We start from the raw sequence: 14,745 nt of genomic DNA on the forward strand, positions 1-14,745 counted from the left end.
AGGAAGCATCGCTGTTGCGGCTCTCGAATGCACAGGACGGAAGCACTATGGCCATTTGTGTGTCAACACTACCTTCAATACGAGCTCTGGTGTCATAGGATGTGCCAAGGAAGCATCGCTGTTGCGGCTCTCGAATGCACAGGACGGAAGCACTATGGCCATTTGTGTGTCAACACTACCTTCAATACGAGCTCTGGTGTCATAGGATGTGCCAAGGAAGCATCGCTGTTGCGGCTCTCGAATGCACAGGACGGAAGCACTATGGCCATTTGTGTGTCAACACTACCTTCAATACGAGCTCTGGTGTCATAGGATGTGCCAAGGAAGCATCGCTGTTGCGGCTCTCGAATGCACAGGACGGAAGCACTATGGCCATTTGTGTGTCAACACTACCTTCAATACGAGCTCTGGTGTCATAGGATGTGCCAAGGAAGCATCGCTGTTGCGGCTCTCGAATGCACAGGACGGAAGCACTATGGCCATTTGTGTGTCAACACTACCTTCAATACGAGCTCTGGTGTCATAGGATGTGCCAAGGAAGCATCGCTGTTGCGGCTCTCGAATGCACAGGACGGAAGCACTATGGCCATTTGTGTGTCAACACTACCTTCAATACGAGCTCTGGTGTCATAGGATGTGCCAAGGAAGCATCGCTGTTGCGGCTCTCGAATGCACAGGACGGAAGCACTATGGCCATTTGTGTGTCAACACTACCTTCAATACGAGCTCTGGTGTCATAGGATGTGCCAAGGAAGCATCGCTGTTGCGGCTCTCGAATGCACAGGACGGAAGCACTATGGCCATTTGTGTGTCAACACTACCTTCAATACGAGCTCTGGTGTCATAGGATGTGCCAAGGAAGCATCGCTGTTGCGGCTCTCGAATGCACAGGACGGAAGCACTATGGCCATTTGTGTGTCAACACTACCTTCAATACGAGCTCTGGTGTCATAGGATGTGCCAAGGAAGCATCGCTGTTGCGGCTCTCGAATGCACAGGACGGAAGCACTATGGCCATTTGTGTGTCAACACTACCTTCAATACGAGCTCTGGTGTCATAGGATGTGCCAAGGAAGCATCGCTGTTGCGGCTCTCGAATGCACAGGACGGAAGCACTATGGCCATTTGTGTGTCAACACTACCTTCAATACGAGCTCTGGTGTCATAGGATGTGCCAAGGAAGCATCGCTGTTGCGGCTCTCGAATGCACAGGACGGAAGCACTATGGCCATTTGTGTGTCAACACTACCTTCAATACGAGCTCTGGTGTCATAGGATGTGCCAAGGAAGCATCGCTGTTGCGGCTCTCGAATGCACAGGACGGAAGCACTATGGCCATTTGTGTGTCAACACTACCTTCAATACGAGCTCTGGTGTCATAGGATGTGCCAAGGAAGCATCGCTGTTGCGGCTCTCGAATGCACAGGACGGAAGCACTATGGCCATTTGTGTGTCAACACTACCTTCAATACGAGCTCTGGTGTCATAGGATGTGCCAAGGAAGCATCGCTGTTGCGGCTCTCGAATGCACAGGACGGAAGCACTATGGCCATTTGTGTGTCAACACTACCTTCAATACGAGCTCTGGTGTCATAGGATGTGCCAAGGAAGCATCGCTGTTGCGGCTCTCGAATGCACAGGACGGAAGCACTATGGCCATTTGTGTGTCAACACTAGCTTCAATACGAGCTCTGGTGTCATAGGATGTGCCAAGGAAGCATCGCTGTTGCGGCTCTCGAATGCACAGGACGGAAGCACTATGGCCATTTGTGTGTCAACACTAGCTTCAATACGAGCTCTGGTGTCATAGGATGTGCCAAGGAAGCATCGCTGTTGCGGCTCTCGAATGCACACTTCGTAGTCACTGGCGTTAATGTTCACGTCGTCCTGCTCAGCATCCGCGTGATACACCGACTGCTACTCGATCCATGTTCTGAACCAATTTCACCGCAATTCCGCACTCGGAATCAGGCTGAAAAAGAAAGACATTCACTATAAATTGCACACGAAGCTGTTTTCGATCTTATGAACGGCCTTTCTGTTTAATGATTACCTTTTTCATATCAACAACGTTGTTCAAAGACTTTTATGGGCAACAGGTAGAAAATTTGCGTACACGTTACATACTGATGCGCCTGCTGAGTTCAGCGAAGTTGTTTTGATAGGTTTTTCCTTTACAGCGATTTTCTAATGTTATTTAAAACCCACACACGAGCCTAAAACTGCATGTTGTGAGATGCGCGACGCCGTAATAACCGTTCTTGAAGATTATGTATATTATCTCTTCTTAGAAAAGTTCTCACTGTGACCTTTGAATCAACAGCAAGTTTCGAGTTAATCACAGGGCTTTCGAGCGGAGTCGGCATCCGTCGGCAATGGGCAAGAAATCAATTGGAATCAGTGCTAATTTACTTTCGCCGCCTATACGCAAGGAATGCCGCATTCCTATATGATGGTGGCATGTTATATCTTATATATGAACACGCCCTTTAGAGACCATTTTGTCCGCAGGTGCATATAAAGCGTAGCGATGGTGGAACTGTGCGTGTGCTGTGGACTTGTTATGTAGTTGCCAAGCGATTATCAGCGCATCTGTGACCTTGCATGTTGCGAGGCCCATGATGGTGTCTAAGAGGACGATGCCTTTAAAGTGGTAAAGAAAAAAGTCGCAGTTTCGTCGGAAAGGCCAAGTATCGATTGCAATAGCAAATTAATGGACAGCTATAGGAAATAAGGATGGTAGTTTTATCGACCGTATGGACTTGTAAACATAGGCAAACTGACTAAATGAACAAGCATGGTGTCATGCATGCACAAGCAAACACGAACACATCTCACTCGATGACCGCGAAAACTCGCTGTCAGAACGTTGGAGAGAGTAAAGGCTGTTTCACATGGTGCGATTTTCATCGCACTGGAAGTGCGATTTCCGTCGCATGCGACGAAAATCGCAGTCGTAGGGCAGATTCTGCGATTTTCGGCTGCGACCGGTTGTTCGCAGCGTCGCAACGTCGCAGCAATCGCTGCGATTTTCCGTCGAAATTGCGCCGAGAGCTATTTCGCGGTCTGTTTTGGAAAATGGCGGCGGTCGCTCAACGCAACGTTTATAGATATTTTTTTTGTCTATCAATTGTGGAGTGCCGTCAAGACGAAGTCGAAGTGGCGCTAGCACCGGAGGAGAAGGAGAAGAAGAAGAAGTTCAATAAAATGGAGGAACGGCTTTATCCGTCTCCGTTGAGTTCTTTACATGAATATTGGCTCAACAAGCCTCTAACAGTGCAACTAATTGAGTGGAGCCTTGGATTGCGCAATCGGTACGTAACATCAGCACCGCCACGCGAACAGTGCAGATAAATACTCGTAGGTCAGATTCTGTTTTGTGATTTCTATGCGTTTGTTGACACGCTACGTTGCTATTCACGTGACGCTTTTTTTTTTTTTTGGTTAGCTTCCGGTGCTGATAGTACGTACTTTTGTGTGATTTTCCGTTATTCACACGCGCTGTGAGTTGGTAAATACTACGAGGTGTCCCTCACGGGAAGGCATGGCCTTCGAATGTCGTCCCAATTTTCTGGTTGTAGAGACAACTCGCGGTATACGAAAACGCCACAGTTATTGCGCGGTATGCTTTTACGGATGGAACAATTTAAAGAATATGCAACTACGGACAAATGCTACGGTCAATAAGTCACGCTATACGCGCGACCATTTAGTTGCAGTCGGTTGGTTTGGACTTTCATGCGCATTTTCCCCAATGAATTATCTCATTTCAAGGTCCTGTTACTTCCGCTGCGAGACGCGACTGCTTATCAAGCTCTCAAAGCGAACGTGCAAACTATATATCATAATGAATGTTCTACAATAGCATATTTAACGCTATGACTGGGAATAAACAGTATTGTCAATTTGTTTTCGAAGCAATATTTAAACGGTTTTCTTTTTTCATTTTTCTGATCTATAATTTTTCTCCTGCACAAAAACCAATAAACCTTCAGTGTGTTTCAGACTTTGTATCCTTACTGCATCTGTATTAACCCTCACATTAAAAGGTAATAGCACATTTCGCTTACTTCATTGCATCGAATTACTTTTGTTTATGCTGGTTGTAACATATCGCTGTACTCTAAGAAACTACTTCGCCATAAACATCCTTGCCTTTTCTTGTTTCTCTGTCTCTACTTCCTGTAAAACACATGCAATAATGTGAAAAGCAGCCAAACACCTTGTTTTTATAAGCAGTAGATAACCCATTAAACAAAAGCAGATCAAAATTGTGCAGGGAAGTCAGCCGGTTCTATTCCTTCCTATGAATGATAGCATCTTTTCAAGTGTGGGTGGTTCTTGCATGTCCACACCTCATAAAGTGTACCGACCCATCACGAGGCATAGGTATTGCCCATCAAGATGGAGGCAATGTTGCTAATGAGTCTGCACTTACTTGTATTACTGCATAAACTCGTATAACCATATCCCATCATTGCTCAGTCGAGCTTGCTCAGAGTCATATTCACCAAACTTCTACTTATGCGAGCTTGCTCTAACTCATATTCACCAAAATTATACTCGGCCGAGCTTGATCTGACTAATATTCACAAAGATTCTACTCAGGCAAGCTTGCACCGAGTCATATTCACCAAAAATCTACTTAGCTGTGCTTGCTCTGACTCATATTCACCAAAATTATACTCGGCCGAGCTTGATCTGACTAATATTCACAACGATTCTACTCAGATGAGCTTGCTCTGACTTATATTCATCAAAAGTCTACTCAGGCGAGCTTGCACTGAGTCATATTCACCAAAAATCTGCTTAGCCGAGCTTGCTCTAACTCATATTCACTAAAATTCTACTCAACTGAGCTTGCACTGAGTAATATTCACCAAAAATCTACTAAGCCGAGCTTGCTCTGACTCATATTCACAAAAATTCTACTCAGGTGAGCTTGCTCTGATTTATATTCATCAAAATTCTACTCAGGCGAGCTTGCACTGAGTGATATTCACCAAAAATCTGCTTAGCCGAGCTTGCTCTGACTCATATTCACCAAAATTCTACTCAACTGAGCTTGCACTGAGTCATATTCACCAAAAATCTACTTAGCCGAGCTTGCTTTGACTCATATTCACCAAAATTATACTCAGATAAGCTTGCTCTGACTTATATTCATCAAAATTCTACTCAGGCGAGCTTGCACTGAGTCATATTCACCAAAAATCTACTTAGCCGAGCTTGCACTGAGTCATATTCACCAAAAATCTACCTGCCGAGCTTGCTTTGACTCAGATTCACTAAAATTATACTCAGATGAGCTTGCCCTGACTACCACATGACAATATTCACTAACAGTTTACTCAACGGAGCTTGCTCTTACTCGTATTCACCAAAATTCTACTCAGCCAGGCTCACACAAACTCAGACTAATGGTTAGTTCGTAGTCTTAGTGAGCCGACGTTTGAGTGAGTTCACCGTGTTATGTATACATTACATTATGTGACCTGTACGGTGAATAAGCAAACATTGCATATGAGTACGTGTTGCATCGGGTGAAATAAGGACAACTGTACACACTGCACTCAGTTTATTCTAGAGTTTAACTGACCGTTGCGTGAAAGCTTCGCGTCATGTCGATTCAAGCAAGCGCATTGGATCTGCATCATATTTTTTGCCAATCCTGCTGGCTGTCCTGGCCATTACTGGGTATCCACATTTTGTACATTTCAACACAAAGTTGAATAAATGACTGTGGTGCAATATATTAAAAAAAAAGATGTTTGCATCACTACACGTATAACAATTAGAACTTGATACAAACACATGCACATAAGATGCACACAAATGATAACTGTATGAACAGACGGAAGTCAGCTAGCCACCACCTATTGAAAAAAAAAAGAAAGAAAAAGCACAGACCAATGCTGCAATAGGACTATGTATAACTATTCCCCTTGCCAGGTACATCGGCTATAGGAGAAACACACGGGCAACCTAGCAGTTGCCTCGAGTTGGCAGTTATGGACGCTTTTGCATTCGCAGCTGGCCACTCAACCACTCAAGTGTGTTCAGTGTGTACTTGTACTTAGGCACACTTTTTATTGTCTATATCTCAAACTTTAATGTGGCTCCTCAAAATTTTGAGAATGTTTGGATTCTGAGGCTTGCAAAGGTAAATATTTTTATTCCATTCTCGTTCAAGGTGAAAGCTCATATAAAAGCTTCGAGATATTGTCATTGCCATAGAGTTTCTCACTATATTACCTAGATGGAAAACTGGCGCTGCTGCGCTGTGGTATCCATGGGAATGCCGGTACATTGTGACTTCGGATTGGCATCGTTCTTGGAGAGGCAGAACGCCTTGAAGACGCGCCTGGCTAGCACCGTTCCGTTTGTCACAATGACTCATTTCCTGCTAAAACACCACGTAAGAAACTGCTTTAGCTTTATTTTTACTTAAAAGCATGTTTTGTTTAATTTTGAGGACTTACTATTGGATGCACAATTATATGAAACGTAAAAAGTATCAGCTCGCCGCTAAAGTTGGAGGGCAGAGGACAAGATTATCGCTCGCTTTGGAACAACTTGTCGTCTGTTCTTGCTTTTCTTCGCTTGATTCTGCATTGTAGGTGAGTAAACTTTATTGAGAGATGTAATATGGGTGAATGACAGCCTTTTATGTATATTTTACTTTAAGAACCCATTATTTGTGTAGCCATATCCACGTTTTAGACGAAGCCTCGTTCAACACCAGCCTCGTAGACACATATCCCGTGATTCCCATGAGGGCACGGCGCCCTTTAAGAAACTCGCATAGACTGTAGCGCCAGTTTACCCTCTAGGTGCTATAGTGAGAAACTCTATGGTCAGTGCCCCTCACTTTCCCTCAGAACATAAGTAGTCTGTTACTGAGATTCTAGCAGATTTTCAACAGCAAGAAAGGGAATCAGCTTCTCTGTTTTCAGCATTGGTTTAACGCAGGCAATTCAGGGGGGCATTAAGTTTTGCTAATACAATCGGTTCGGGAATACAAGATTAGATTGTACCTTGACGCTTTCCTTGCACTTTCTTATTTTGGTCAAATAATCTTGTTTGAAATGGCTCCAGTTAGCATGCTCTAACATTGTTCTAATATAGGTTAAGTACATGACTAGCTTAACAGACTGGGATGCTGGCTTTCATTTCCAGCAAAGGAACATAGTGCCTGCTCCAGTTGCATATGTTTTAGGTTATCTGGGGTTTTCAGCCTCACTTTTAAGATAATGTGCTCAAGCAGGTAGAAGCACACGTATGCTATTAGCGAATAGTTTCGATAGCTTCTTACTTTACACTTACCACTATGAATACAAAATTTTAGCGTTCGATTTTGTTATTAAACAAACAAGCGTACTCCTAACAAGGTATTTTAATGTTAGCCGTGGGGCTACGCGGCTGCGCTACGTACTGCAGAATATTGGCTTAAGCTTCTTGATACAGATTCACAGCACACTAACAGTGCGAGAAACAGGACAAGAAAATAGATGAGGCCCATGTATGTCAGAATGATATGATACTACGTACACAAGTGACTGCAGTTCCTAAAAAAATGTGGTGTCGGCTTTTACGCCTTTCGAAATATTCAGAGAGCACTTGTATGAATAATTACAGCACACGCGCCGAGACGGACGCACCAGGCTGGCGCTAAGATTAACGTTCACAACACAAAGTCCATTGCACGTTCAGTAATTAGTAATTACACACAGATCATTTGCAGCTTCCTTCAGGGGCAGACGTGAGCTTTTGGGTTGGTGCTTGCTGCTAAGTTTGGTGCAAGAATATTGTTAGGAGCAGGAACCGCTTATGCGCAATCACGAGCAATATACACACATCCTTTTTTTTTCGGAAGCTGACGTTAAGCACGGATAGCTCGAGGGTCTCTGCGTTGACATGACGACTTTGCTGCAAACGAATTCCGAATACTGCATATGCGATGACAGCCGCTAGAGGGGCTTGTTGATAGGTCCTCTGGTAATTTGTTGTACCGCAGGAAGAACGACACGGGCATAAAACACACACGAGACAGCACGCAGCGCTGAACGACGACCTGCGAACAGCTGTTTACATCCGCCATTTCTTCTTGTATTGAACTTCATAAACCGCTGTTGCGCACTCCAAAACAAATTAATCTTTGAAGCGTTTTTAAATTACAAAACGCACGTATTATTTGGTCCTAATAAAGAGAGGTCAATTATATTATAACGTGCACGTCTTTTTCATTACATTAAAGAAATTATGCGGCGTGTCCGACAAAATCTGGCAACAAGCAACCCTGGGCGTCGCACCAGTCGCATTGTTGAAATCGCAGTCATGTGAATGAGCCCTCAAAAAATCGCATTTCGACGCGCGCGATCGCACCGATTTTTTCCGCTCCAGTCGCAGCATGTGAAACGGCCTTAAAGGGCAACTCCGGCGATTTTTTGACCATGTCGAGCTAATAAAATATTTAGGTTCCCGAGACCCTCCTGTGACTTACCTGATAGGAGAATTGTTCCGCAAATTCGAAAATAATTTTAAATAACCAAAAAAGCGCAAAAACGAAACCGAAACCTGAGCAAGCAGCCGAGCGAACCTTTGCGTGTGACGTCACGAATGTATCCCCGGCGGGGAAGGCGCGCAACGCATGCCGGTCTCGCCCGCGGGGTGAATGAAACCGGCGAAGAGAAGACGCTCAGCTTATTCGAGACCGCGCCGGACCTTCGGGTGACATTGCATGTAAGCTGCACCACCTATTCGGATCTGTCAAACAGTGACAGTTATGATTCAGAAGAATTCAATAGCCACGAATCGCCGTCCTCCACGACTAGAGCCAGCACCCATGCGTAACATATTGCGCTGCGACATGGGTAGCCCAACGGTAGCTCTAACCACTGACATACGTGCTGCTTGGTATTTTAGGTGTTTTACCCCTCTCATGGAACCGCTTCGCATGCTCACTGTAAGATGTGGAGCCCGACTTTCCGCATTTGTGTCCCACAAGAACGCCGCTAACAGTCCAAAGCACCGACCGGTGCATTTGTTTACATCGGCAGGTACAGCGACCACTCGTACGTCGTTCGCTTGAGATAGCCGCTCATCGGTGACATCAATTAATGTCAGAACATATCAAAATACGTAGATTTTGTGCATGTAGGCACCGTTACATCACTCTGGGTCGAGCTGATACGTGCGACCACACACCTTCGGAAACAGCGAGCGGGAGACCGTAGTAGGGAAGCATTGTGCAGCCTGCTTATCATTCTTCGATCGTATTCTCTTCATGCACACAATTAGTGCTCCGTAAAGTAGACATAGATTGGGACATTGCACGTATGATCGTTCATTTAGAGAATGTATAGTTTTCTCGCGGAAACGCCGATGTTATGAAGTATGACATCGTTGGCAGCTGAACGAGACGGTTGTTTACGCATGCTGTATCGAAGGGGCCTCCGCTTGCTGCCCATTTGGGATACGAGGCAAACAGTGCACCTCGTAAGCTAAATAATGAGTCAGCATAACAAGAGGTAATAATACACCCATGGATTTGCGTAGTCACATTTCATTTAGGGAAGCGCCGGCGAGTGCGACTGGCCGCATTCGAGAACGGCAACGTATACGGATGTTGATTGCGCGACGTGTTGTCGCTTTAGCTTTTTGCGTGTGCACTGTATGAAATGAGGAATGGTTTAATTCAAATCCGTATGGTCAAAACTGAACTACAGAAGCAGCTTTCCTCATCCTAATAGCTTAATTAGCTTCATATCAGTGGGTCTGGTCCGCCAGCAGCAGACGCACGAACTCGGCCACTGTGATAGGCTTAATCGCGACTGAACGCGATCGGCATCGGCTCAAACTGTGTTTGCGGAAGACGAGGGCTGAAGTTCGTGCAGCGAACAACGCAACACCGCTTGCCGCCCCGCATCACTTGCCCGTCCACAGGGAATGCAACTTCTCGCGACAGCAACATCTCACGCCAAGCGCTCGCTCACGATCGTCGACTCCTGCCATCTCCTGCACGCTCTCGTCGCTGTCGTCTGCATGATCCCGGCATGCTCTGCGTGGACCATTCCTGACGTCATACACAATGTGGCCTATAACTGAGGAGGGGGTCAGGTAGGGTGCTCGAGGCAATAAATTAAATTGATTTGTAAAAAAACTGTGCAACTCTCAAGCCTGCTTTTTTTAGGACATGACGGAGGTATTCAGAGGAACAGACCCAGCGAATTTCATCGACATCCGTTGACATCGAAAAATCGCCGGAGTTGCCCTTTAAGCGTGGCAGCAGCAGCGAGCGAGTTCTCGCATCAACGCGAACTAAGCGGCGAAAACACAGCCCGAGGCGGACTGTGTCCCCGACGCAGCTGGCATTCAAGATACAGCGGCTCGGATGGGCGTGCGTGGCCGCCCGGGTCATCCGCAGTAGTTCGCGCTCCCTCCCTACCTTCGCCACGGAACGTTTCGCGCGACGGAAGACAGCGCGCTTCCTTCCCCCTTTCCTCCCTTTCGAGCGCGAGATTGAGCCGCGATCGCCGGCTCACCCTCGCATGCTTTCACTCGTACAGACAGCATACGGCGCGTGGTGACGATTTTACCACCCTTGGAATTTATGCGGAACCTCACGGCGACGGCGACGCCGAGGGCATAAATGCGCTTCGAGTGTCAATATAATTGCCATCGAAATAGCGAGTCAACAGCGGTTGACATCGAAAACAACGTCTTTTTGGACGCACTGGTGTATCATGTGGTCTGGTGTTTAGACTGCACTACTTACTCAAGATAATAAATCGAAAGCCGCCAACCAGATCAGTCATAATCATCTGGGCGCCAGCTCATCACGGATTTTCTGGCAACGAGGTCGCCAACCACGTGGCTCGAGATTTGACCCACCGAGCCAACGCCGAGGAATCTGAACATGCACCCTCTAGTCTCATACTAAGACATCACACAACACTACAAGCTAACCCGCAGAACATATGCACACCCACACAAGTCACTACCTAGAGAGCAGGAGCGATTCCTCCGAGCTCTACAGGTTAACACATTCCCCCACCCAACCAGAAACCACCTCATAGCCCCTGCACAATTCTCTCCGCAATGCCGCTTTTGCGCAGAGCCCGGGTCCCTCAGGCACATATATATAGTAGGGGGCTGCAGAGAGGCACCACTCAATCCTCCGAACCCTTACCACACCAACGAGCTTTGGGAGAGAGCCTTGGCCAGCTCCGACCTCGAAGATCAGCAGCGGCTGATTGCGAGGGCCCAGGACGCGGCCCGAGCTCAAGGCATTCTGGAATCAGGACGCCTCTCCAAAGCTGCATTTACACATTAAAGATGTTTATTCTCTCTCTCTGCACTACTTACCGGACCGGCCCACATCTTTAGATTGCGCTATCTCCGGTGCCGGCCCATGTTTTTTGTTAAGTAAAGCCACACTTGCGGTTACGATGTTATGCGTGCAGAATTAACGAGCTCAACTGCGTGTCATTACGCACTTTTTGCGCCAATTAAGCATTAATACTGCTCCGTACATAGCTCTGCGCTAACTTGGTGCGCTTTTTTTTTATTGCGATAGCAATTATATGGACACTTCAACCGGATTTCTGCCGTCGGCGTCGCCGTCGCCGTGAGGTTCCCTATAGATAAAATCTTCGCCGCGCGCCGTATGCCCGAGCGGAAGCGTGCGGGCACGCGCGCTATCACGGAGAGCGAACGCCCTCAATCTCCCACGCGCAAGCAAGGAAGCGGGAAGCCAGCGCCGGAGGGAGAGGGGGGGGGGGCGCACTTCTACTCTGCCAACAACCGCGCTCGTCGCTCGCTCGCACCGTCGCTTATCTCCACACGGCTCTGACCTTTATGCGCCGTGCATTTGCCGCTCAGTTTCCGTTGAAGCGATAGACCGCACGTACCTTCGCCCGCTGCTGCGGCGTATGCGCTTGCTGCCAGCGTTTTGACAGTCGTTGTCTGCAGTTATTCAGTGTGATCTATTCATGTTTGTTTGTGCGCGCTCACACCACGCTTGTTCAATCAGTTAGTAATAGTCGGGCCACATTTTCCAACGCACGCTACACATGTAATGCTGCCCGGATCGGCAGTGCAGCGCTACAGGTGTGTCCCTTCGCACGCGCTGCCCACGGGAAGCGCTTCTCATCAACACCACCGTTTCACACGCGCCTTCTCGTGGTCATCCAGTCTCTCTTCATGTCGGTCTACTTACGCCGCAGCACACCTGCTTACTTAATCAGCTCATGTTTACTACAATTCATATTGCTACCAAAGCCGCTCACCTTACTTCGTATGACATTGCTGTGTTGCTATCGCATTCATTGCTTCGCCCTTAGGGCGAAACTGTGACATTTTTAAGTTTCATTTCAACGCATTTTCAGCTTCACTTCGAAAGCCTCAAATCGTCTAATTTGACGAAACGCCAGATACCTGAGGCCAGACATATCCAGATCCCAGAAAGCCCAAATCAATATGAACTCTCCAAAGAAGACCTTGTCTTCAGGAAGGGCCAACAACCATTTCAGGGCACTAAAGGGGACCGTATGTCGCACTCGTCCTTGATGATGGGGAAAATGGCTAGGTGGGCGCAGCGATCGTGGCAATAGTTAGGATGAAAGGAACCTATTGGCAGCATACTGGGTCGGCGCTCCGGCTCGAAACGGGGGCCACTCGTAACCCAGTACGCCGTTAAAAGCTTCTTTTTTTCCGTTGTCAGCTTCACTGCGAGCAACTGAGGCGCTAATTATAATTGTCGTCTTTGCCTGGCGTTCACTAGCAGTGCTCCTTACCGGCCGCGGTGGCAATGGCGTGCGCTTCCGTTCGGCGGCGGCGGACCGTTTACAGCGGTCAGGTTCCGGAAGCTAAGAAATGGCGCTCTGACGCCATCCGATGCCTTCTGAGTGCAGTTGAATGATTTGATTGCCGCGAGATGGCTTGTGCCAACTTTATTGACTGTGTAGAATAACATGTTGCACATACGAAGCAAAATGTGGCATGGTAAACCTGGAAAGGTATCCTCCGGCACTATGCGATATTAACGCTCCCTACGGTACCGGTATGCATGGGGTAACCAGAGTTCGTGCGCAAATAAATGCATGTCTCTCATAGGTAAATGCGTATATTTATAGATTAGGCCACTCAGCCCTAAAAAAAAAAAGAACGTACGCGACATTGCGAGCGTGAGTAAGGTAGGAATGATTTAGTGTCCTGTCGTACGCATATAATGTCGCCGCACTCTCGTGCTTATAACGATGATTTCGGGTTCGGCAATGTACATCTTATTAACAGGAGGAGACGCCCGAACAGGGCTTGTACATATGCGTCACCGCAGGAGACTGTGCGTGCAGTCGTGATAATAAACCGACAACGTCGTCCGTGTAGACATTTTCCTATGTTGGGTCTATAGAGTGCAGGAATTAAACGGATGTTTCACCACATATTTTTTTCCGAGCACCTAAATCATAACGGAACGTCCTAAACCGACTTGTAAAAGAGAGCCAGAAGGCGCTGAATGATGGCGCCGTGGTCACGTGTATGCAGCGATGCTTTAAACGGTGCACGCTATGCGCTTTGCAGAAAGAGTGCGCTAAATGTCTCTTCAAAAGCTTTTGACTGCCATCCTATTGACCATTTAGGTGTGTTGTCTAAGGCACACAACACCACTTACGTGGAAATCATTCGGTACTTCTACCGGTGGTTCCTGCGGGGCAGACGCCTCATTGAGATCCAGGAAAGCAGTCAGTCCCTCAGTAAGTTCTCCCCCAATGGTGGCAGTTTAGGTCCGCGATGCTCCAATTGCTCTCGGCTGAAGTCAGCTTGCAGAAGGCGCTAGTGTAGTTATCCATGTGCTCAGTCACTGCATTTGTGAAGTTTCCTGTCACTTTACCGCCCCCTTCTCTCTCCCCGGCGTAGGGTAGCAAACCGGATCTTCCCCTCTGGTTAACCTCCCTGTCTTTCCCCTTTCTTCTGTCTCTCTCTGTTGTGGCAGTGATGTTGTCTGGGTCACGAGCATCTGAAGGACGCTGATCGCATTGTGCAGCTTGTTCTCAGTGGCCACGGTGCTGTTTTTCATATAGCCGATGTAGTCATCAAGGACGTCAGCGTCGCAGCTTGAATTGCCACCATTCATGCCATGAGAGGTCGCATTTTTGGTGGGACTCTGAGTTGAGCAACATGGCAGAGCTCTTGATGTGCGACAGTATGGCGTTGGACCTGCTCTGTTGGCTTTTCTTAGCGTGTTTGTCGATGGTATCCAGCGTGATGTGCCTGCAAGCGCCGATTGTAATGGTCACTGCTGTCAGGTCGTAGGCGTACTGCCCAACGTTGCCGTTGACTGAGCACAACCACAGCGCCGTTGGTTGTGGCCGTCGTCGAGTTCCCGGGACCGGCAGGACACCCGTAAAAGTGTCATCGTCAAGGCTAGACTTTAGGTGCGCGCACGAATGCCGCGGCTTTTGGGCGTCCACCCTCCAAGTCCTTGAGCATGTGCTGTGATTGGCTGTAGAAGCGGCAACGGTAGCTGAGGGCCTCGGAATCTGCGAAACCTGTGCAACCGACGTCAGAGGTGGTCTTCACGGCCACGCCTCTTTTTTTTTTTTTTTCGGAGTCACCTGGCAATGACCTTTCATCAGGGGGAAGTCACTCTGCTCTCTCAAACCCTGGTTCTCGAAGAGGTAGTGCGTGAGAACTAAATGGACGTCTGCGAAGGGCCTCTGCTTCCAAGCGCTGGCCGTGATC

This window comes from Dermacentor silvarum, chromosome 11, assembly GCF_013339745.2.
Source record: "Dermacentor silvarum isolate Dsil-2018 chromosome 11, BIME_Dsil_1.4, whole genome shotgun sequence".
NCBI lineage: Eukaryota > Metazoa > Arthropoda > Arachnida > Ixodida > Ixodidae > Dermacentor > Dermacentor silvarum.